This window comes from Theropithecus gelada, chromosome 13, assembly GCF_003255815.1.
Source record: "Theropithecus gelada isolate Dixy chromosome 13, Tgel_1.0, whole genome shotgun sequence".
Lineage (NCBI taxonomy): Eukaryota > Metazoa > Chordata > Mammalia > Primates > Cercopithecidae > Theropithecus > Theropithecus gelada.
This window is the reverse complement of record NC_037681.1, coordinates 27,334,494-27,359,092: the sequence shown is the minus strand read 5'-3', so window position 1 is coordinate 27,359,092 and position 24,599 is coordinate 27,334,494. Positions and strand designations below refer to the sequence as shown.

General features: G+C 47.0%; 1 protein-coding gene across 3 annotated transcripts in view; it reads right to left on the bottom strand.

Moving 5' to 3' along the window:
* RNF144A (ring finger protein 144A) overlaps positions 1-15,508 on the bottom strand; it is a 162,925-nt gene extending 147,417 nt beyond the window's left edge. Inside the window, exon 1 of one of the 3 annotated variants that reach the window (XM_025354700.1) lies at positions 15,304-15,508. The gene's annotated coding sequence lies outside the window, so the exon portion shown is untranslated. The remainder of the gene's footprint in view (positions 1-15,303) is intronic. The other 2 variants (XM_025354702.1, XM_025354704.1) reach the window with 2 other exon arrangements.
* Between the last annotated feature and the right edge of the window lie 9,091 nt (positions 15,509-24,599).

The following is a 24,599-nucleotide window of genomic DNA, read 5'->3' as shown; positions in this document are numbered from 1 at the left end:
ACCTCTCTGTTTGCATGCATCGTATACTAATAGTCTGTACGCTGGGAACACAGGGATCCCTTTAGAGTTGCCCTGCAGTGAGTTATTTTGCACTTGTCTTCTCTGGGGTAAAATAAAATACACTCTTCAGCAGTGGAGACATTTGTTAAATTATAGCTATGGAACAACCTCGTTGGTTCATTGGTTATCAATTAACTGAGTATTGTTTAAAATTCTCTTATTGTGATAAAAGGCATTTGGCTAATTCTGCCACCATTCCTCATTCTAAGATATCACTCATAAAAAGGAAGCTGAGTCTTAGGCTTAAACTGCTCACAAAGAACCAATTGATTTACCCGACCGGATACCAAATTAGGCACAAAATGAGAAGCTTGTTAGAGTAGAGGCATTACCACAGGAAAAAATAGTTTATTTAGAATGGTGAGATAAAACGCATACCAATTTTAAAGAACTTAGAAAGCAATTCCTTTGGCTATGTAACTTTGTAAAGGAATAAGGTAACCTAATATACTAAGGAAAAAAAGAATTTCCAAATAGCAATACACAGTATTTTCTATTTTAAAAGTATGTATAATTGTGAGTGGTCTAAATATACCAGTCAAAAGGTACAGATATTCAGGGTGGCTAAAATAGCAAGCGTCAACTACATGTTGTGTTGTCCACAGGAAACCCACTTCAAACAGGAAGATTCATGTTAAAAGTAAAGGGATGGAAAAAGATATACCATGCTAACACTAATCAAAAGAAAACTGGACTAGCTATGTTAATTTCAGATAAAGCAGAATTCAAAGCAAGAAAAAAATCATCACAACAAAGAGGGCCATCACAAACTAATAAAGGATCAATTTTCCAAGACAAAACAATGCTAAACACGTAATACCCTGCAACAGAGCATCAAAATACATATGGCAAAACTGACAGAACTGCAGGGAGAAACAGACAAATCCACCACTAAAAGCTGTAGACTTTAACACCTCTTTATCAGAAATTGTCAAATTCAGCAGGCAGAAAATCAACAAGAACACAACTGAACTGAAGAGCACTAACAATCAACTTGATCTACTTGTTAAAGAATATTCCATCCAGCAACAGTAGAATACACATTTCTTTAGTTCAAAGGGAAGAGTCCAGGCCACAAACCACACCTTAAATGTAAAAACAAAGAAAAAAACAAAAATCATACAAAGTATGCCCTCCTATTACAATGGAATTAAACTAGAAATTAGTAAGGGAAAGAGAGATGGAAAATCTCTAAATATCTGGAGATTAAACAGCACACTTCTAGATAACACAAGAGCCACTGGCATTTTCACCATAAATTTAAAACAAAACCACCACCAAAACGGAAAATTAGAGAAAAAATGGAAATACGGCATTATTTCATCTAGGCTATCTTTACCTGAAACCTAGGAAAAAAAACTACATGGGTCAAATACTTCCATTTTTGTGGACAAGAGGGCAGTCTTTTATTAAGCCAATTAAGCTCTCCACCGTGGATTCTGAATACTGTCAGCAGGCCTGTCCCTCCCCATTCCCAAAACCCAGCTTCCCACCTATGGAATTCCAAGGGTAATTTGTGGATCTGCATTTTGGATAGGACTTCAAGGTTTTCCTTTGAAGTTTCATGGGCATGATTTCTTTAATCCTCAGAAGATTCCCACAAAATAAGTAACCCTGGTACTATTCTCATTTTAGAGATGAATAAAACAGGAACATTTACAGAGAGGTCACAGGTCTTTCCACAAATCCAGTGGGGCCTGAAGTCTTGAGCAGGATCCTGTCTCTGTCCCCACAGTCTTGCCTTCTCTGCTCAAGCACTGACCACAACCGCTGCACTAGGAGATGCTTCTGGACTCTGCCGGGCACGCTGTCCCAGTTCTGACATGAACAGTACTCTCAGCCAGACCTGCAGGTGTACGGTATCAGGTCAGCCTGGGAGGGCAGCCCTTTAGGAGCAATGTGCGTGCCTGCATAGCTTTGTCCAGTTTATTAATAATAGGAGGGTTTCTTCCTTGTTTCACTTCAACTCCACGGCAGCAAAATGTCCACTTAAAATATAACGTGGATGTATTGGTTGAAATATGTATAGTTAGCCAGGTGCAGTGGCTCAAGCCTGTAATCCGAGCACTTTGGGTGGCTGAGGTGGGAGGACTGCTTGAGCTCAAGAATTCGAGACCAGCCTGGGCAACCTGGCAAATCCCCACCTCTACAAAAAAATATAAAAATGTGCTGGGTGTGGTGGCACACACCTGTGCTCCCAGCTATTCAGGAGGCTGAGGTGGGAGGATTGCTTGAGTCCCAGAGATCAAAGCTGTAGTGAGCCGAGATTTTACCACTGCACTCCAGCCAAAGTGACAGAGCAAGATCCTGTCTCAAAAAAAAAAAAATTATACGTATATATACACGTGTGTGTGTGTGTGTGTCTATAGACACATACACATAGATATATGTGTGTGTGTGTGGTGGGCATGTGTCTGTATACATGTATTTTTGGTATATGAAGTAATAAAATTTGTGTGGACTGAGCGAGTGACTGAATTTACAACTAATTTTTTACAAAACTAAAATAATTTACTTCACTAAAAATGAAATATAACCATAATTGAAAAATACAAAATAGAAAACATGTCACAGTCCTTAAGAGTTCTGATTCCTCTCTCTCCTCAGCACATTTTTCAAGTTTGTACATCAAACTGTACTATTCTGCCTCACCATTGCTTTCACTTAATAATATAAACATTTCTCATGCCCACTATCTCCAAAAATCTTATCTAATTAGAGCATGATATTTACTTAACTATATTTAGATGTTTTCCATTTGGGGCTATTATTCTTTAAAAAACATGAAGAAATACATTTGCGCATCAAGCATTTATTTTTCTCCACATTTAGTATCATTTCTTGGAGCTGGATTCCCCAAAGTGCAACCGTGCAAAGTAATCACACCATTGCAAATAAAAATACTGTGTCTTTCCTTAAGCCATCCTTTCACCAGTTTAGGTCTAGAAATTCATTCTTTCTGCTGAGCCAACATGATTTATATTTGTTTCCTTCCTACACCAGGGCCCACTTCATCATATTAGGAAATGCACTTTAGCTACTTTCTCTTAGAAATTTTTTTTTTTTTAAATAACAGTTCCATGCTAACAAGAAAAACTTTATCCTATCTCCAAAGCTATTTATTATCACATAATGGTAGTCATAGAATTTTTTTTTTTTAAAAAAAATAACAGTTCCATGCTTAACAAGAAAAACTTTATCCTATCTCCAAAGCTATTTATTATCACATAATGGTAGTTATAGAATTTTTTTTAAAAAAATAACAGTTCCATGCTTAACAAGAAAAACTTTATTCTATCTCCAAAGCTATTTATTATCACATAATGGTAGTCATATTTTAAATAAATTGATTTCTACATAAACAGTAGGTGTGGATAACATATAAGTCAATACCAGGAAATATTCAAATATAATTCAAAGTCTTCCAAACTACAATTGTATAAGCTTCACAATAATTATTTTTATTAGCACCTCAGCTAAGGGTTTTTGCCATTTGAGGTCAGTTTATAGACATGCGTGGTTTCGAAAACCACCACATTGTGGTGTTTCAGTAAAAAGAAAACACAGACCTTCAGGCAGGATCCCAATGTTCCTTATTTAAAATAAATATATATATATATAAAGAGAGAGAGAGAGAGTTCAGTGAAAAGTTCCCAAGTGAAGTTCAGCATACCACGTCCTGCGCTGGAAATTCAAAATGAGTAACACCCACGGCTTAGTTCCAGGAGCCCAGCTCACTGTACATTCACCCTATGGAAGCGCAACAAATAAATGTCAAACTCAGTCTCAATTCCACGGTCAAGGAGAGTTGGGTAGAGATAAAATATGGTGGCGAGGGCGGTATTTAACTCAGGGGCACGTGACTTCCACAGGTCTCATCTCTCTTTATGCCAAAAACTGAAAAGTACCCTCACATCAGGTTAAATACAATTTCTATGTAACTATGCATGGAGTTTCAATCAAGTCAATAACAGTTAAATTTTGTTGACATGTTATACATGGTAACACCAATTCTGGTTGTTTTTTTTTTTTAATACTCTAGAGCTAATACTTGTTTCCAATTTTTTTAAATATTTCATTTGGCAAAGCTCATAGGCCCTCGGCACCAAGTCTGCTGTGTCTAGGGAGCAAATGGATGCTGACTTCATTCCATGTCACCCCCAAAATGCCAGAGCTGCTCAGGGAACTGAAGAGGCCTGAAGGGGCCACGCAGAACCCCCAGAAGTGGCAGGAAGAGGATGGGCCAGTTTCTGACCATCACCGAAGGCAGGGTGCCACAGCAGGAGACACTGGGGATGCAGGAAAAAGCAGGTGAGGAGGAAGTTCACGGGGAAGCCCTCGACCACAGAGGGTGTCAGGTGATAGGAGGCCTTGGAGCCAACCACGGAGAAAAGGTCAGCAAAAGCCACAGGTTTCAAAGATGTGGAAAAAAATCTGGGGCAACTCTGAAGGCAAGGGCTCAAATGAGGAATGTGCAGTCGCCAGAAAGGAAGGGAGGAGCACAGAGGCCAGGGCATGCAGAAGGCCAGTGAAGGAGAGCAGTACCTGGGCTAGGAGCTGGTGGCTTGGGGGCGTGTCTGGTATTCTAGACGTGTGTACTTGGTCTGTGGTGCAGATGTAGGATGTGCAGAGAAGAGACAGGTATGGGAGAGGTTTCTCTCAACCAGTCTTCACTGGGAATCAAACATATGTGCAAGATCCATTGGGTGCCGTCTGCCCTGACAGCTGAAGGCCAGGAGAATGCCACAGGCAAACACACAGGCAGGTGGTGGACCCAGAGGAGAAATGAAGGGGGCCTGCGGCAATGAACTTGATGCAAAGATGATGGACATCAGGGTAGATTCTGACAGTAGAGTGTTTTAAGGAAAAATATTAAATTCATCGAACCCAAACCCTCCATTTTACACATTTTTTTAAAAGACCCAAACATGTTGGAATCTGAATTGAGACTAAACAGAGTTGAGCTGGTTGAACAGCTGAGTCTGAATAATACAGGCTACAGAGACGGACATGCCCCAATTGGACAAGTGGGACAAGAGTCTGAACCATCCACAACTAACCTCAAGGCATGTACGACGTGCCTAGTGACGGTGAAATGGCACAAACCAGGCCCCCAGATGCAGGCAAGGGACCCTGTCCATGCTGGGATCCCAGAATCCAGGGCAGGTAAGCACTCTAGAAGAGCTGGTCAAAAGGCTGGTAACCTGGAAAGAAGCACAGTTCTCCAAGGCCTCCAGATCAGAAATTCAGTCTGATGTAAGCCACACACATCACTGTAAATTTTCTGATAGCCACATTTTATTAAAAAGCATGGGAAATTAGTTTTAGTAATATATTTTATTTAACCCAATATAGCCAAAATATAATCATCTCAACATATAATCCATATAACAATTATGAGTGGGTACTTTACATTCTGTTCTTCACACCCCAAACCCACTGACAGCACAGCTCAACTGGAACTGGCCAGAGTTTATGCGCTCCGGGGCCCCACAGGGCCAGTGGCTACCACAGAGGACAGCCTGGCTCCAGGTCCTCGCTTCCCCTCCGCCTGTCTGCATTCTGTTTTCCCTGCTACCCAAGGAAGAAGTCCTGCCTGCCTCCGGAAAGCAGCCCTTATCTGCCAGGCTAGCAGGACACAGCTCAAGGCCCTGATCAGTCGCCCAGGCAGGCACAGTCATGCTGGTCCTCCCGAGGAAAGGCTGGATCCACTGCACATGGCCAGGGACAGAAAAAAAAACAAGGTCACTGTCAAGGAAGCAGAGCTGTAGGCCAAAGGGAGAGAGTCCCAGGAGTGATTAAAGTATTAACAGATAAGAAATGCTTCCCTCGGCCAATCAGCAGGCAGAAATTGTGCATTCCTTTCAGGAGGAGCTGCAACACGTCCTTCTGAGTCTTACTCAGGTTTTCACAGTTGACAGCACAGTACCTGGCCAAGAGCGAAGGCTACACACATATTTATTCAGCATGTGAAAAACCCTGCACCTAAAATCCTGTGCTATTTCACAAACAGAAGTGAAGAGCAGGCAACCTGACGGGACCAATAGGGCTTCCTACGTGTTCTGTTTGTTTTTACTAAAGTGAAACTGGACTCAATAAAATTCCTCAAGTTTAAGAGATGAATCCCTGCCATGTGGACTCCAGAACGGTAAACTCTCCCTTGTTTCAGAAAGGGAACCCCCAACTCCGCCCCATCCGTTCCTCTCTGCAAGTCCTCACCTTCACTATATAGTCCTCAATGTGTCGTTGAATCCCTGGTACCAAGTAGTTTTTGCCAAATGATGGATAAAAGAACAAAAGTAAATAAATAACAACAACAATAGAAATAAAGAGTAAGATATTCATGAATATTATAGTGAATGGGTGTGGTTGTTTCTGGACTCAAAAGTCTTTGAAGGGAAAAGATGCAAATTCAGCTCAACAAATATTTATTGAGCGCCTCCTATGAGACGACTGTGTGCCGGGTGCTAGAGGGGTACAAAGACGACCAGGACAGGACTGGGATTCCCGGCCCACAATGCACCCACACCGCACCCACACCGAACCTACTGATGGAACGCACAGGTGTGCGTAGCACCACACCTGCAGCCTTGAAGCTGCATGCACATGGCTCTGGGCCTAACCCATATGGGCTCCTGCTTTGCCAGGAAGAGCAGGTAGGAGAGGGAAAGGCAGTTATCAAGGCCTAGCACGGCCAACCCCTGCATGGGGCAGTTCTCTCGCATGTGTTATCCTGTTCATTCCTCCAGGACCTTCTCCCAGGCAGACCCTCATTTTCTCACCTTCTCGTTCTCCAGGAGCCAGTCACGTAGCCCAGCTCTGGCACTGGGCCCTGAATAGAGTCAGCCACCAAACTTTTGGAAAAGCTTGTCGCTTCCTGACAAAAATGGACAGATGCAGCTGACACCAAATCCCCCACCTCTCTCACTGCCTGAAACACAGATGTGCCACAGCTGTGGCCAGCCCTTTTGCATCATGGAGCAAAGGAAAACATGCTGAGGATGGCAGAGCAGAAAGAAGAGAGAACCTGGGCTCTCAGTAACATCCCAAGCCACTGCACCAGCGCCTGGAAGCAAGCACCTACCTTCAGTGCCTTGCTATCAAGGAAACAGAAAGCTGTTTAAGTCCTTGTTAGTAAGTGCTATGCTGCTGGCCAAACATATGCTAACATATCCAAACACAAACACACACCACACCTGATACTGGTACCTATATATGTGTTGTGTGTATCGATGCATGTGTATGTGTGCGTTTATGTGTGTGTGTGCACACATGTGTGTGTGTTGAATCATGTCTCCCCCAAAGGATATATTGAACTCCTAACCCCTGATGCTTATGAATGTGACCTTATTAGGGTGTTTGCAGATGCAATCAAGCGAAGATGAGATCAACAGGGTTGGCCCTAATCCAACATGACTGATGTCCTTGTGAGAAGAGACACACTCCCAGCGCAGAGACAGAGAGAGAAGACAGCCACATGAAGATGCAGGCAGATATTAGAGAGAATCATCTACCTGTATTCTGGGCCTTGAACCTGCCCTTTACCTGCGGCTTGCCCACATCAGATCCTGAGGTTCCTGCCTGCTTCTGTCCTTGGATAAATGGGAAATCTTACTCTCATATCTGGCCATTTTTACCCCTACACATGATAATGAGGGAAGTAAAGAGAGCGGCTGGGGAGGGAGGAGGACAGAAGCTGAAACACAGCTGGTTTCTTAGGGTCTCACGATGGACTAAAGAGATTTTTTTTTTCTTTTTCCTAATACACCTGGCCCTATCCACCACTCTGCCGGCCATCAACGACCAGACTGGCTCCGTTTTCAGGGCCTTGGCTAGTGCTTCACTGAGACAAAAAGAAGAAAGACCTGCGACCTGTGAGTGAGATCTGTGGCACAGAGCCAGCCCCATCCCGTCCACACTAGGGATTACAATCCTCTTACTTCTGCCAAGTGATTAGAAGGAAATGCACGTGTTTCAGTCAAGAGAGTTCAGATCTAAGGTGCCAACTCAGAAAGTCTCCTGGAAGCATTTTGGATGCCACTGCCCTAGACTACATCGCTCCAGTGCATACGCTACCAAGATTCGCCACGTGGCAATCGGCGTCGCCAGAAAACTCAGAAGGACCCGGGTGCTTCCTGACATTCTCCATCCGTCAAAGAGTCAGCCCCAAGGTCTCTGCAAGCCCGCACCCTTCCCAAAGCAAAGGCTCCCTCAGAGCACACAGCCTGCGTTATGCCTGTGAGTGCACAACTGGCACCCTAGACCAAGGGCACGTAAGTTACTCAGAAAACGGATTCCTCAGAGACAGAGAACACAGTGAACACGAAGGACGGCTCCTCACACACTTCACAGCACACTTAGCAGCTGCAGTTCTTCAACTCCGATACAGGAAGAACCACAGGAATCTCTGGCCCTGGGGCCTTACCTGGCAAGCTGTTCCAAGGCACTGGCGAAAGCTTCCCAGTGTTTCATGAGAGTCCCGTGCTCGGAGGGGAGACAGAGGCCCCTCCTCTGCTGCTCCTGAGGGTTCATCCAACAACGCTGTCTCCTCAGTATCCTCCAGAACAAACCCTGCCTGGCCTGGGTCTTTGCCCCGCTCTCTGACAGCTCAGAGCACCCCCTTCTCTACTCTTCCCAGCTCTCCAAAGCCCACCTATGCTGACTCCCGTTTCCACAATCACTTCCTCACCAGACGCCCAGGACATGTGCTCGGATGGGCACATTCTGGCGCTTGGTCCTAACCATTCTGCATTATGCGTCTCCCTTTGCTGGATGAGGAACATCACAGGCAAAGGCCACGTCACATGTTTCCTGTGCATCACAGAGTGCCTCGGGCCCCAGGGCCCCCCAGCAACATGGCCATGGAAGCCTCGCCAGCTATTACACTGGATCTCACTTACGTGGTGTCTACACAACCACGGTACCAGGATTCTCTCTCTGCATTCCAGGCCACCGGGCTACATTCTACTATCCTCACTCTTAAACCCAAGCCAAGATTCCCACCCGACTTCTCACAGTCTTGCGGTGTGTTGTTCTGGGACCTGACCTAAAGAGAGCATGTGATTTGCTCGGATCATGGTGGAGTACAGAATTTAAACTCGAATTCCATGTTTTCATTCATAATCTGTTCCAGGCTTCCCTCTTAAACCAGGTTTCTCTAGCTTGTAGTCAATCACTTAACAAAAATCCATTCAGAAAGAGCACTATAGGCACTGAGAGAATGTAAAAGTGAGTAAGTTCCTACCTGTGCAGAGATTATAATTTAGGAGAGGAAATAAGATGGTTACATAAATCACTAAAATTAGATTAGAGAGTTTTAAATGCAACTACAGGTTCTGGGAAAAAAAAAAAAAGAAAAAAAAAAGTTGCTATGGAAGCACCTGGTGGGGAAAACATTTGTGCCTGGGAAGAGAAAAGAGAGAATGCAGGCACCTGGGCATGCAGGACCTGGTTTGGACCCTGGGGCTTTAACTCCGCTCCCCTTCTGCTCTCTGTGGCTCCATCTTCTCATCTGCGCAATGCCAGTGTCAGAGGAGAGCATCTCCACAGCCACCCATGTGGGTAATTTTACAGCTGGAAGGAAAGGCAGCATTTGTGATGAGCCTTCAAGAATCATTAGGAAGCTGGCACATGCATGGTGGGAGAGCGTCCCAGGCACATGTCAGCAGCTGCTGAGATCAGCCCTGGAAAGACAGGCTGGAGCCAAGGCAGGAAGAGGCTTGAACACTCAACTGCGGGCTCACAGGTAACTTGGGCAATGAGGGTTGCTGGAGGTGTCTGAATAGAGAAGTGTTTACAGACACCGACAGGCTTAGCACGCAACCTGCCCAAGACAGTTAAAAAAGGCGTGCGGTGATTCCAGCTACAGTGCATTTCCATTTCAGCGAATGTCTGAACTTGAGGAGAAAGTCCCCTCATACAGACATCTGAGTATTTCTGTGAAGGGGAACACTCCCTACACCCAGGAGCCAAATGGGGACATGGGGAAGTGCTGCTGCCTCCCTGTCAGGCCCCCTTTTGTTCAGAGGATATGGACAGGCCTCACTGAAGAGGCTGTAGCAGGGGTCAAACAGGTGGTGCAGACATCGGAGAGTTCACTCTCGAATGCTGGAAACTTGCAGAAGTGGGTGCAGACCAGTCAGTCATGGAGGGTGCACAGAGGGGACTCCTGCAACCCACCAGATCACCAGCCAGGTGGCACACCCTGGAGTCTGAGACCTATGAAAAAGCGGGTCGGCCGGGCGCAGTGGCTCACGCCTGTAATCCCAGCACTTCGGGAGGCCGAGGCAGGCGGATCATGAGGTCAGGAGATCCACACCATCCTGGCTAACACGGTGAAACCCCGTCTCTACTAAAAATACAACAAAAATTAGCCAGGCATGGTGGTGACAGGCGCCTGTAGTCCCAGCTACTCAGGAGGCTGAGGCAGGAGAATGGCGTGAACCAGGGAGGCGGAGGTTGCAGTGAGCCAAGATGGCGCCACTGCACTCCAGCCTGGGAGACAGAGCGAGACTCCGTCTCAAAAAAAAAAAAAAAGAAAGAAAGAAAGAAAAAGAAAAAGAAGACAAAGCGGGCAGGTCCCCTCTGCATGGCTCGCAGGAGGCAGTCGCGCTTGCTGCATTCAGCACTCCCCTGCCCTCCAGAGGACCTTCACACACCACACATCAACAATAAACATGCCCTGCTCCAAACAATTACCTGAAAGCCGTTCTTGGGAAACCTAAATAGTATTCCCAGGAACACAATGTTGTAAGAGATGTGCACAGTCCTAGGACAGATACAAAAGCCCATTTAATCAGTAAAGGACTCTGACAACATCCACTTTCAGGACTTGGAACCCTTCCCTTTCGCTCCCACAGGCTCCCACAGGCAGAAGCCCCCAGAGCCTGCACTGCCATATCCAGCACCTGCATTGGGCTAATGTCTAGTTCAGAGGTTCCCAGTCGCTGGCGCCAGGCGACTATGGGTCACTCGGAAGACATGGGAGCAAAGTGACTGACTGTAAAAACAATGGTCACTATGGGTGGTTTCCCGGATCTTTCCCCGAACTCACTCTCCCACCAGGTAGAACTGGAGGAGGAAGAAAGGAAATGGAGGGAACACAGAGAAAGAGGCTCCAAAACAAAACAGTGAAAACGAAAATGCAGCGATGGGAGCTTCCAGGAGATGCCAGTAATGGAAGCGGCTGTGTCACACATGGAAATCTAGGTCCAAACAGCTCAGAGACCACCAGCCACCCTAAAAAGGCTAGTGGTAAGTAAGGCAGCTGGGAAGCTTGGCCCTGTGTGCTGGTCCTAAGTTCCCTGTCCACCCCAGGCTGTTTCTTGCTGTTCCCAGGCCCAGAATGTGACCTTGACCCTCTAATTTGCCTAGCTAACTCTGACCCGTCCCTCCCATCCCAGACCAGAAGCATCGCCCCAGCAAGCAGCCTCCCTGCCACCCGGGGCTGACCCAGGCATCCTATGAGTCCCACTGCACTCTGCCCTGACCTCCCATGCTGCCCTGACACCACCGTTCAAACCATCTGTTAATGTTTGAGCTTCCCGCTCCCTAGACGACAGCCTCCTCAAGGTCATGGGATCTGTCCTTATCTGCAGGCCTCTGGGTTCAAAGCCAGGATTCAAAATTGACGATGTGTGTGCGACCTTGGATAACATCCCCGCTCTCTGCTTCATTCTGCTCCTCTGTCAGCTAGACACAGCCACATATGCCTGTGCTATGGGGCTGTGTGAGAACTGCATCCACAATCCAAGCAAAACCCTGAAAGTCAGGCAAATGCATAATGAATATTAACCACCACCTCCTCCACCTCGAGTGCCAAACACACCTGAGATGATAAAATACTGGTTGACACACTTCATGTCATCAAGGAGCTTGCTTTTGTCTGGAACACTGCATCCAGCTTACAAGCCTGCTCCTTAGAGAAAGGCCATCGTCCAGTTCTACAGAACATCCAGGAAGTAAGCACCTTTAAATTCAGGTCTTGGGTTATGTGTGGAGTGGAGCAAGGTGAAGGCAATGAGGGACCCTCCTCAAAGCTTCATTTCTCACCATTTCGCTCTGGAAAAAAGCCACTCTTCTGAAAGTTAAAATATTTTCTCTTGAGAAACAAACAAACAGACCCTTACGAATGGTTGTACCTGGTGAGTTGTCCTGTAATATTTATTCTCCTGGAAAAAAAAAAAATGATCCAACAGTACATTTTTATTTCTGGATCTTGGAAAATATTTAGGCCAACACCTCAGTTTTATCCTCAAAACACTGGAGCCATCCAGGGAGGTTAAGACGCTGGCCCAGGGCCAGAAAGCTGGGTCAGGAAATTGTAATAAGCTCTGTTCTTCAGCCCCACTACCCAGCAGGTATGTGAGCAGTGGCTTCAATTTAATTTCTTCATCTAATTAAGAAAGGGTATTCATATGTTTCAGTAATGCAGAAACAACGGAGAAAGGAGGCTGGCCTTGGAAAAGATTACTTCTTAAAGAAAAGAAAGGCACCTTCAACTTCATTCTTGGATCTCAAAGTTAGAAAATTCCCCAGAGAAAATACGGAGAGTCCCTCTTCCTTAGAAGCAATTCCATTCCATTCTCCGCCTCTGGGCTGCCTCTGAGATCCCACATCCTGGGAAGCCAGGGGTTCCTTGCTTGGCAGTTCCCTGGGAGAGTCTGAGGGCTCAGTACCATCCTGAGTGCTTCCAGACCACTCAACACGCAGGGCAGCGAGCACAGCTTCATCCACTATTGCAAGTGAGGTGTGGGGAAAAAAGGGACAGCAGACAGAACCAGAAAAGCTGATGCCAGGGCTGGACCAGCCACAGCTTTTCGTGTGGTCTGGGCTACTTGACCCCTCCTCTCCAAGCTACAAGGTTCCCATGGTTACAATGAGGGTTCGTAGGGCAGATGGGTGCTGACCCACCTGGTTCTATGACTGTCAGTCTCCAAGGGCAGGCTTCCTTTCCATCGCTACCCCCAGAGGGAAAGGCTTCCAGGAGGGAGAAATGTGAACAAAAGTAGGCAGTGGGGCCACATGGTGGACCACAGGGGAAAAAAATGTTCTCAGAGGCAGGCAACGTGGCTTGTAGCTCCCGGCCCTGCTGCTGCCTGCCAGAGTGGCACGTCTACCCCTGAACCTCAGCAGCTTCAGCCAAACAGTGTGAGGTCCCTTCAAAGTCCCAAACCACACTGAATCCCCAGGAGACGTGACTTACTCTAGTAACAGTCTGGATACAGGGATTACCAACTAGCAAGCTGAGGGCACTGGAATCTATTTATAAAATATATACATTTTACAATGCTCTTTGAGTTTCCCAAATCCTCATGGCACAGATGACCTGGGGGTGCCTGCATCGTGCAATTGAGTTTGCCCTTCATTAGTTCCTCTTCCAGAGTTCCTGACATTAGAATCAGGGCCTCTTTAAAAACACAAACTGCAAAAATCAAATTGCACTGGGTCTGGAAAATTTCCATCCCATTAAAATTGGGTTATTTGCACCCATTTTCTCATGAGGTCCTCAATCCATCCACAACCTTCGATGCCTGATGCAGGTGGAAGTCCACAGCCAGTGGGGGTCTGACTCTGAAGCCACAGTAGGCACACGGCACCATGCCTTCCCTTCCACTCAACACTGTGGCAATCACTCTGGAGCAGGGCTCAGATCACTCTCCTCCTCCAAAATCATCAATGGCTTCCACTGACACAAAGTCAAACCCAAAGTCTTGGCCTAGAATTCAAAGATTTCACGATATATCCTCATTTGACCCCTCTAGTCACATTTCCTTTGCACACTTTAAAAATAAAAACAAAAAATGTAAAAGGCACTAGAAAAGTGCAAAAAACGAGGTTCCCTAATCTCAGTACTGGAGAAGAGAATACAATCAAAAAGGCTGTTGTCTCCTTTGGAACCACTGGGTGAACCCCCTGGGAAAGTTCACGGTGTCCCTCCCCCTTCCTTTGCTGGAGCAGCTCTCTCTGGACAGAGGCCCTTCCTGCCACATTGGACCTGCCCCACCTGCAAGCTTTGACTCAGACCCCCCCTCCCTTGCAAAGCCACCCTGACTCCTAGGGACTCCCACAGCTCCACAGGCGCCTACACCAACTTACTTTCTGCCTGGCATTCCATTTACAAATGCATCTTAAGTGCCAGGATCAACTCTCAACCCCCAACCCCAGTCCCATTCACTGGGGCATGTCCTCCTTCCATCTCCCAGGCCCCACTACGGGAAGTGCTTTCTTCCCAGTCTCCCAGTGCAGGAGCCAGACCCCCTCTCACCGCAGGGCAGCAGGGATCCACTGGGGATAGTTTCTTGGGGCCTTGTCTCACTCCTCTGTTACCCCAGCCTTGACCCTGCAGGAGGCAGCGCAGGATATTTGTTCAAAGGATTTTAAAAATTATTATTAGCTAGAAAAAAGACCACGAACTTTGGAGTGGACATCCTGAGACCTGCCTACGAAGACCATTAGGGTAAAGAAGTCACCTCTTCACCCCAGAACCAGGAAGCCTCCAGGATGGCATAAGCGACCAAACAGCTGGGAGCCAAGCACAGTGCAGGCGGCTTGGGGGCGGCGGCCGGAGGCTGGGGTGGGTAAGACCCGCAGGGAACTCCGGGGCTTGGGCGGCGGCTCATTCCCCGGGAAAGGGCTCGCGGTGGGTACTGCGGGCAGTAGTGGCCGCGGACCCCGCGCGCAGGGGATGTGCGCGGCGTCCTCTTGGCCAGTTCCGACCTTCCCCGCCGGTGGCGGTGCCCCGGGCGCGTAGTCCTTTCCCAGACCTGCTCTTGGGACCGAGGCTCCAGCCCCAGGGTCTGCGGGCGGGGCCCCGAACCGTGAAAGCCCCGCCGCCAGATCGCCCGCGGGACCCTGGCCCGGGGCGCCCTGATCCCGCGCCGCAGCGCAGACCCGCGACCGCGCAGCGCAAGCAGGGGGCCGCCAGGTCTCTAAGCGCCCACTGCGCTGAGGCGCGGGCGCCACCAGCGAGAGGTAGGGCAGGGCAGGGGCAGGAGCAGAGCAGGGACGAAGGCAGGGACATGGGCAGGGCTGGGCGGGCGTCCTCTGCACCGAGCCCGCGAGTCCCCGCCAGGGACGCTGCCCCCCGCCCGCTGCCACCCGGCGCCCGGGCAGGACCCAGCGGGGCAGGCGCGGCCGCAAGCCCCGAGCACCAAGGCCGGCACCGCAGCGCCGCGTCCCGCCCTCCCCGCTCCGCGGCCGGCCCGGGCGATGCCGACACAAAGGGGACGCGCGTCACCCTACCTGGGCCTGCTCTTCCGCGGTGCGCGGCTCCGACGGCTTCGCCCGGTACCGGCTGAGGGGTGCCGGGTGCCCGCCGTTTGCCGCCCGCACCTCCCCGCGCCCGCGCAGCCCGCACGGCCCGCTCTGCAACGCCGGCCCTGCTGCCTCCCGCCTGCCGAGAGCCCGCGCGGGTAGAGGCGGCGGCGCGGGCGGGGCGCGAGCGCGCACAGAGGCCGGGCACGCGGGAGGCTCGGCCCCGCCCCCGCCCCGAGTCGCACAGCGCCCCCTGCCGCCCGTGTGCGCCCGCCCGAGGTCGGGAGCCGCCCCGCAGGCCCCCAGGACAGGCTCCGGGACCAGGAGGGGCTGCGGAGACCGCCTGCGCACGCTAACATGAAAATGCTACTCCTGCTTTAGTGGCCTCCAGAAGACACTCCCCTGATTCCCACACCGAGGGAACACATATCAGCAAGCTAGGAAAGAAGGGGTGACCCAGCCCAGCGCTCTAAACCAGGGCGCGAACCGGCGTTAAGCTGCGCAGCTGCGCCCTGGGCTCCGGTCCTGCTCTGCTGCAGACCCCACCAGAGCCAGCACCTGCCTCCCAGACCCTTGCTGGGGGGGCTGTGAGATGAGCCCAGAGCCTTCCTGAGCCAACCCTCGCAAGGAAAGTCTGTCTGTTCATCCCACTACCTGCTTGTCTAGAAGGATGGAGAAGAGAGGGCCACCCCCCCGGGTGGTCCCAAAAGGTGGAATGGACATCTGGGATCCAAGCATAGCACTTTCTTTCTTTTTCTTAAGGTATCTAGCTTGTTGGAATCTAAGATCTGCGAAGGTATTAATAGAATTCCTGTATCTTCTGCCACTCCCCATAGGAGCTTCAAGTTACACAAATGTTAAATTGTATGTCAGATGTGCGTATATGAACAAAACCTACGAGTATGCATGAAATAACACCTCTTCAATATAAAGATTCTTTTTTCTGCAATATTAAACGGAAACCCCACTAGAACATTGTTTTTCCTTAATAGCAGACCCTCCACACTGTGTGGTCTAAATGCAAGCTTTACCACCTACTAGCCATTAAGCAAGTTACTTAACGTTTTCGTGCTTCCATTTTCTTATGTGGAAAATGAGGTGGCAATAGTATGTATGAGTTCTGGGGAGGGATTACACAAGTCAAATAGGCCGAGCACCATGGCTTACACCTGTAAGCCCAACACTTTGGGAGGCCAAGGCAGGAGGATTGCTTGAGCCCAGGAGGTCAAGGCTGAAGTGAGCTGTGTTTGCATCACTACACTCCAGCCTGCGCAACAGAGTAAGACTTTGTCTCTCAATAAATAGATAGTCAAATTAAATATAACTGGCAAACTAAAACAACTCCATAGTCCTGAGCTACAGTTTGTCTCATTTCTCCAAAGAATTAAATGAGATGATTATTAACTAACTCAAAGCTCTGCATCATTTGTCTTCTGCTACCCATACATTTTTATAGTAAAATAAAATAAAATAAAATAAAATAAATCTGCCTCCTCTGTATTGAGAAGTTATTCTGGTAAATCTTTGACCTCTTCAAAGATATGAACGAGCACTTGCCTTCTAATGCCTCAGTTTCAGATTCTTTTTAGAAATGTCATTATTCAAGAAAAATGCACAATGGGAAGAATCTTAACAACAGCACTTTGTTACTCCAGCCTCTCACTAGAAGATGAAAATAGTTCTGCATAAAGGCCTGAGCTTTATGAAAAATATATTCACACCTCCCATGTCCGAGTTGGGATACCAGAGAAGTTCTTGGTTGAGTACTACTTATGAATGAAGGATTCAGGGAATGCATGGGTGGGTGACTGCAAATGCACAAGAAGTGGACGTTGTACTGTGTTCCCCACAATAAAGTGGTCTGTATAAAGATGCAGGCGTTCTCATGGCATACAGAGGTACAAGAGCCAAGCTGGGGGACTGCATAGGAGCATCTGGGGCTGCAGGAAGAGAGTTAAGGTGCAAAACCGCCCTAACCCAACTGAGACTTGTAATTGCTCATGTGGTAACACATGTGACTTCATTCCCCTGCTCTGTCTTTGTGAATGCAATCATTGTTGGGGAGATAGTGAGAGGGGCCACTGGCATTGAAAGTACAGTTTGCAGCAGGCCTCAAAAGGCACTCAGATGCAGTTTTCTCTGCGAAGACTTCCCGGCCTATCATGGCATTCCCCATCCCCAGATCTCTGATCTCTGAGCTGGTGTAATATTTAGTCTTTGTCTATGTTGGTCATGGCATCTGCCACACTTATTGTTTGTGGCATTCACTCTCTGATGCTTAGATCTTAAGATTCTAGAGAACAGCGTTTTTCTACATATTCCCTCTTAGGGCCTTGAACATAATAAGCGCTCAATAAATACTGAGTGAAATCCTCTCCTCTGAGCTGTGCCTCTGAGCAGCTGCCCTAGTTCTCTCCAACAGTAAGTTTGTTGGGTCTCTCAAGTTCACTTCCAGCTGTCACCGTCAGTTTTCAATCCAGCCCTCTCTTCAGGTCTGGCTGGCCCATCTCCCCCAAAGGGCTGTCCCATAGAGCCCATTGTAAAGGACACTCATTGTTGCCAAGTGTTTGTGCCAATGCAGTGTGACTCACCCTTCACTCATTGAACAAGCTCTTCCTGATTACCTAGATGGGTAAAATTTCTGCTCATGGGAAGCAGGCTGGCAACTCAGTGCTGCAGCAAAAGGCCCAGAGCCTGGGAAAGCAGACAGCCATTCTGACACCTCTTCTAGACACAAAATCAAGGGAAGCTCAGACTCACACTTGAATTTTTAAAAAAAATTAGACAACGGGCTGGGCTTGGTGGCTCATGCCTGTAATCCCAGCACTTTGGGAGGCCATGGCAGGCAGATCAACTGAGGTTGGGAGTTCGAGACCAGCCTGACCAACATGGAGAAACCCGTCTCTATTAAAAATACAAAATTAGTCAGGCGTGGTGGCATATGCCTGTAATCCCAGCTACTCGGGAGGCTAAGGCAAGGAGAATCACTTGAATCCGGGAGGCAGAGGTTGCAGTAAGCCAAGATTGTACCATTGCACTCCAACCTGGGCAACAAGAGCAAAACTCAGTCTCAAACAAAAAAAAAAAGGAAAAAGAATTAGACAGGGGAGTTTGTGTGAATTTGTAATCACACATTCCATAAATATAGAAAATTCACATTTTTTAATTTTAAAAATTAACAAATTCCATTTCTTGTTTCTCTAGGGTAGCAGGAAATTAAATGCCAGTTCTCATTCTGACTCTCTCTCTTTAGGGACACACAGGAATCTGGGGGATATTATGGTTCTGGGAATGTGGAATGTGACCTCTCATCTTCAGCCCGTCTGTGCTACTGACCGTCTCATTCAGGAAGCCATGCCTTCGCTCAGGAGCAGACTGCACAAGGCTTTCCTGCCAGAGGCACAGTCCTCAGGTGAGCCACACAGCCTTCCCAGGGTAATGCCAAGGAACAGAGGAGAGTTCCCGCTACTCTCAGGGTCTTCTTGGCAAAGCTTCTGATACAGTTCGGCTGTGCCTCCACCTGAGTCTCATCTGGAATTGTAGCTCCCATAATTCTCATATGTTGTGGGAGGGATGTGGTGAGAGGTAACTGAATCATGGGGGTGGGTTTTTCCTGTGCCATTCTCGTGACAGCGAGTAAGTCTTATGAGATCTGATGGTTTTTAAAGGGGAGTTCCCCTGCAAATGGTCTTGCCTGCTGTGCCTTTGCTCCTCCTTGGCTTCTACCATGATTGTGAGGCCTCCCCAGTCATGTGGAACTGTGAGTCCATTAAACCTCTTTTTCTTTATAAATGACCTAGTCTTGGGCATGTCTTTATTGGCAGTGTGACAATTGTGACACATGTGACATTGTGACAATGACAAGCTTTATTGACAGCTTCCCTTGTCTGTACTCTTACCCTCCTCCCTTCAAAAGCACCCTCTCTTTCTTTTCCAACCTTGACATCTCAAGTAATCTCTGCAGTGGGTGTGGCATCCACATAAGACAGGATGCAGAGATGTCTCCAAGCAGCTTCAAACAAAACTTCAAGAAAGAAAGTGCAAGTGAAGAAGGAACTTCATCCTTCCCATCACTTAACACAGCACTGTCACGGACATCTTGTGTCCCCTTAAAATTCATACACTGAAGTTCTAAGCCCCAGTACCCCAGAATGTGACCTTCTTTGGAAATAGGGTCATTGCAGATATGATTAGTTAAGAGGAGATCATACTGGAGTGGGCTGTAATCCAATATGACTGGTGTTATGTAAGGGGGAAATTTGGACACAGACACACACAAGGAGAACACCAGGTGAACTGAAGTCAAAGATTTGGGTGATGCTTCTACAAGCCAAGAAACACCAAAGATGACCAGCAAAGCATCAGCAGCTGGAAGAGGAGCCTGGACCAGATTCTTCCTCACAGCCCTCAAAAGGAACCAATCTTGCTAGAGCTTTGACTTAGATTTCTAGCCCCCTGTGATTGTTGATGTTAAGTGTCAACTTGAGTGGGTTAAGGGACGCCCAGATAGCTGGTAAGACAGTATGTCTGTGTGCATCTCTCAGAGTGTTTCTGGATAACATCAGCATTTGAATCCTTAAAGAAGATCTGCCGCCACCCACGTGCATCTCTAGAGAGCCCGAACAAAGAGGAGGAAGGGCACAGATGCTCCCTCTGTTCCAGCTGGCACATCCATCTTCTCCTGCCCCCTGACTTCAGAGCTCCTGGTTCCTGGGCCTCAGGATTCCTCAGGATTCCAGCACTTACATGACAGCATGCTTCCCCCTCCCCACTCCACCCCTAGGTTCTCAGCCCTTTGGCCTCTGACTGAATTCCACCACCAGTATTTCAGAGTCTCCAGCTTGCAGACAGCAGATCGTGGGACTTCTTGGCCTCCATAATTATGTGAGCCAATTCCCATAATAAATCTATCTATCTATCTATCTATCTATCTATCTATCTATCTATCTATCTATCTTTCTCTCTCTCTCTCTCTCTCTCTCTCTCTCTCTCTCTCTCTCTCTCCCCTATTGATTCCGTGTCTCTGAAGAACCCTAATACACCTCCAGAACTGTGAGACAATAAATTTCTGTGGTTTAAGCCACCTGGAAGGTGGTACTTTATTTCACCAGGCCTAGCAAACTAATACAAGCACATGGAAAGTGTCTACTCATGACTACAACTCAGAGGACAAGCGTTATAATAAAAATAAAAGTGTTACACAGAGGTGGCAAGATAAATGACAATAAATGAAAACATTAACATGTGAATTAAAAGTAAAGATATTTTTCCTAGCATTCTCCTAGAAAGTAGAGATGTGTCTTTCTTGTTTGCCATCATATCCAGCAACGGCAAGATAAGTTCTAGACACTTAATTAAAATTTGTTGAATGTAAGAAATTACATTTGTTGGATGTAAGAAAGAACATTCCATGGTTCTCTATTAACCAGATCTTCTATGCATGGCTCAAATGCAAGCTCCATAGAGTCTACTTAGAACTGAAAAGGACCCGAGAGAAAGTTTTGTCTGATCTTTTCACTTCACTTATGGAAACACAGAGGTTTACCGAGGCTGTGCCAGATCCGGGATCCCTGCCTGCATGGCACATATGGTACTATTACAGAAGGCTGATTCAGAGGTCTTTTAACTTTTTATTACACTGCCTTTCTATAGTAATCAATTGAATATGGCCCCTGGGGCTTGACAAAATTTTTAAAGGCTTTCTCAAGTCTCCAAGAATGATTATATTTAACAGCAGACAGACTTCACGTGGACAAACATTTAATGCTCACTAAATAGCCGCGCACTTTCCTAGATTTTCTGGCCTCACAGTCAGGCCAGGGCATGTGACTCATTTTGTTCCATAGACTGTAGACACAAGCCTCACTTCTGGGCCAAGGCAAAGAGAAGACCTTCATGACACTGAACTTGCCCGTCCCCATCCCAGTGATAGAACCACATACGGAGGTGGTGGGACCACCAAATGGAGTCCGCTGGATCTGTGGCTTGCCCACTGGTAAGATGATTCTCAGGAGAATCTGAACCTGCATGCATTAAGCTATTGAAATTTTAGGGTTTATTTTTTAGTGCAGCATGGTCTTGCCTAAACTAACAACTAAAGCTAACACATTCACTGTAAACTGGTTTTGAGTAGCAGTAATTCATAGGTACTTGAGTCTTGAAGGAGAGCCCAAGTACAGTGCTAGGTAGGCAGAGTAAGTTATTCAGTCTTAGACATGAGAGCACATTTGAGGCAGATAGCCAAGAGCTAGGAAAAGATGGGAACCTAGAAGAAATTCAGGTAGCAGATAGGTGGAAGGGGAACACAGTACAGAATCCAGGTCTGTGTCCTGGACAACAACTCAGGTGCCCACCGCTCATTCCTAGTGAACGCTGCCACGTGGTAACACATGAGGTTTAAAATAAAGAGCCACGGGGGAGAAACAGGACTTGCTGCTCCACCTACTGAACAGGGCTCAGGTGATATATCGCAAGGTGGATGCTTGAGTGCTTCATGCAGATTCCCTACAGAACCAAGGCAGTCATGATCCCATGAACTGGGACTGTTGGATGTGGAAGGCTCGCATCCCAGGAATCCCAGGAATCAATACCTTGGTCAAAGGTAGCTGCCTCCTGTAAAGCTGCTTCCAAAACAGTTTGCCTGATCCAGGCAAGGCTAAGGCCTGATCCAGGCAAGGCTAATGCCTGCCCCACTTGGCATACCTTGGGACCACACTGAAGGGCTCCCTAGCCCCAGAGTTCCCCAGCAAAGGCATCCCAGCTCCCCTGCTTCCTCATTCTTCTACAGGAACCCTTCCTAAGCATCTCTTAACAGCCAACCTCCATCTCAAGAGTCTGTTTCCCAGGGAACCTGACCTGAGACAGTAAGATAGGGAAAGTGAGCTCCAGCAAGACTGCAGAAGAGAATCATAAAACATTTTCCTGACAATAGATTGTCTGACTTGGTAGGACCAGCAGGTTTTATGGATAAAGGTGGCAGGTGGGCCGGAGCAGGAATGGATGGAGCCTTGGATGTCACCTAAGAATGGAAAGTTCTGGGGGATGGTGGGAATAAAAATAAGAATAGGGGCTATAGAGACCCTTTGTGGACTGAAACATACTTAAAAGCCCCTTTAGAGGTCATTTTGTCTCATTGCTCTGTGTTTCTAAGTATTTGACTTTTATTCTGCTATTATTTTAAATGCTCCTAACCTTAGATTATTCAATCTCCTTAAAATACATACAGTACTTAAAAACTCCTCTCTCTCTCTCTCTCTTTCTCTTTCTCTTTCTTTCTACACATACACACACACACACACACACACACACCATCGCCACCCCCATCAACAACAATAACTAACGCAAACACTCTCATCAAATCCCCATGCCTTGACAGCCTGGAAAATTTCTCATACTCTTTTAAACTTCAGTGCACCACTGACACCTCTAGTAACATTTCTGTCACCCCGCTGGGTTAGACAATCTTTCTGCTGAGTTGTGCTCACACCACTTTTATTACTCTCTTATTATATTATTATATTTGTATGTTTGGCATTAGACATGAAAGAATGTAATATTCCAATGAAAGAATGCAAATTCCTCTTTCTCCTTTCCCCATCTTGCATGTGTATGAAGATCTCTATCCATCTGTCTTCTCCTTCCTTCTTCTCTCATTTCGTATCTTTGTGTGAAAGTTTGGTCTATTGGGTTGTATTTCTGAGAACATATTCTTATCAGAGGATCACAGGGCAAGGCCACAAGCCACTTCCTCCAAAGAAGACATGCACTCACAGTTTCTCATCATCAAGAGGGGAGCAGGCTTCACGGATTGAAACAAACAAATAACAACAACAAATAAAACCCAGAAACTCAGAAGCTGGGTCCCAGGCAGTTTGGAAGGAAGAAGGACAAAGCCATCTCCCTGAGCTTGGTTTGGGCTTGGCCGCCAAAGTCAGTCTATGTTTCATCAAGATCTAGCTATGCGTGCGGTCATGTCAGTTAGACTCCCTCCGCTCCAGCTATAAAATAAGGGATGATTACACTTCTCTTATATGGTTTCTCTGAGCATTTAAAATAAAAATTAGTCAAAGCACTTAACACCATACTTGCCATGCCTGCTTCAGGGCTCAAAAATTGTTAGCTGCTAAAATATGCTCTCTACCCTCAAGGGCCATATAGTTTAAGAGAAGAATCGTGTGTCCACTGGTAGGAGGCGTAGGCGCATTCCCCCAAGGCCGAGATTATTGTGATTCTATCAGTTGTAGAGCCACCCCCACGGAGAATGTAAATCTTGGTCAATATTGTGAAATGGGACTGTGAAGTCCAAATGCCTTAACCCCTACTGAAATTGTATCTCCATCATTAGCCTTAGACAATCTGAATGTTATTTGTTATGGGATCATTTTGGTCAGGACTGGCTAATCTGTGTTACAGTAACAAGTAATCTCAAAAGGTGAACTGTCCCATATATGCAGTTTGCTATGACCATATTTGTCTCTTCAATACTATCCTCCCAATAAGCACACAAGATCAAGGTTGCCTGTTTTTAGACTCAGCCATCTCAACATTAGGCCTCCTCTGTAATCACTATGGACCCAAAAGCAAATGTAAAGCCTTGTACCAGCAGTTAAACGCACTCATCATTGGCCAGAACGAGTAGCTTTGCTTAACTGAAAGAAGGTGAGAAAGTATAATTTTCTCATGTTCACAGAAGGGGGTATGAAAGACTACTCAACGTCTTTACAATAGGGAGTAAAAATATTTCCTTCAAGGAACAATGATTAAGGTTAGCAGTTTTCAGTGAACAGCTAATGCCTGACATACCATTGAATAAATTAGGGGATAGTCATGGTGGCAATGAGACTTGAATTTGAAGACAGGCATCTGATAAGACAAGTGAGATCTTCAGAGGTATTTCACTTGGGGAGTGTCATGTTTTATAAAACTTGAATGCCTCTAAGAGGAGTATGTTTTCTACCTCGCCCTGGCTCCCACCACCCTGTGCTGTCTTATATCCAGTTGCTTTGCACATTTCTGTGTCTCTGATTTTTGAGGCCACTTGAAGGCCGACATTGGACCCTTCACAAAACAGAGCAAAGCGGTTTTTTGTTTTGTTTTTTCTTTCCGTAGGTTACTGGGGGAACAGGTGGTGTTTGGCTACATGAGTAAATTCTGTAGTGGTGATATGTGAAACTTTGGTGCACCCATCACCCGAGCAGTACACACTGCACCCAATTTGTAGTCTTTTATCCCTCACCCACATCCCACCCTTTCCCACTGAGTCCCCAAAGCCCACTGTGTCATTC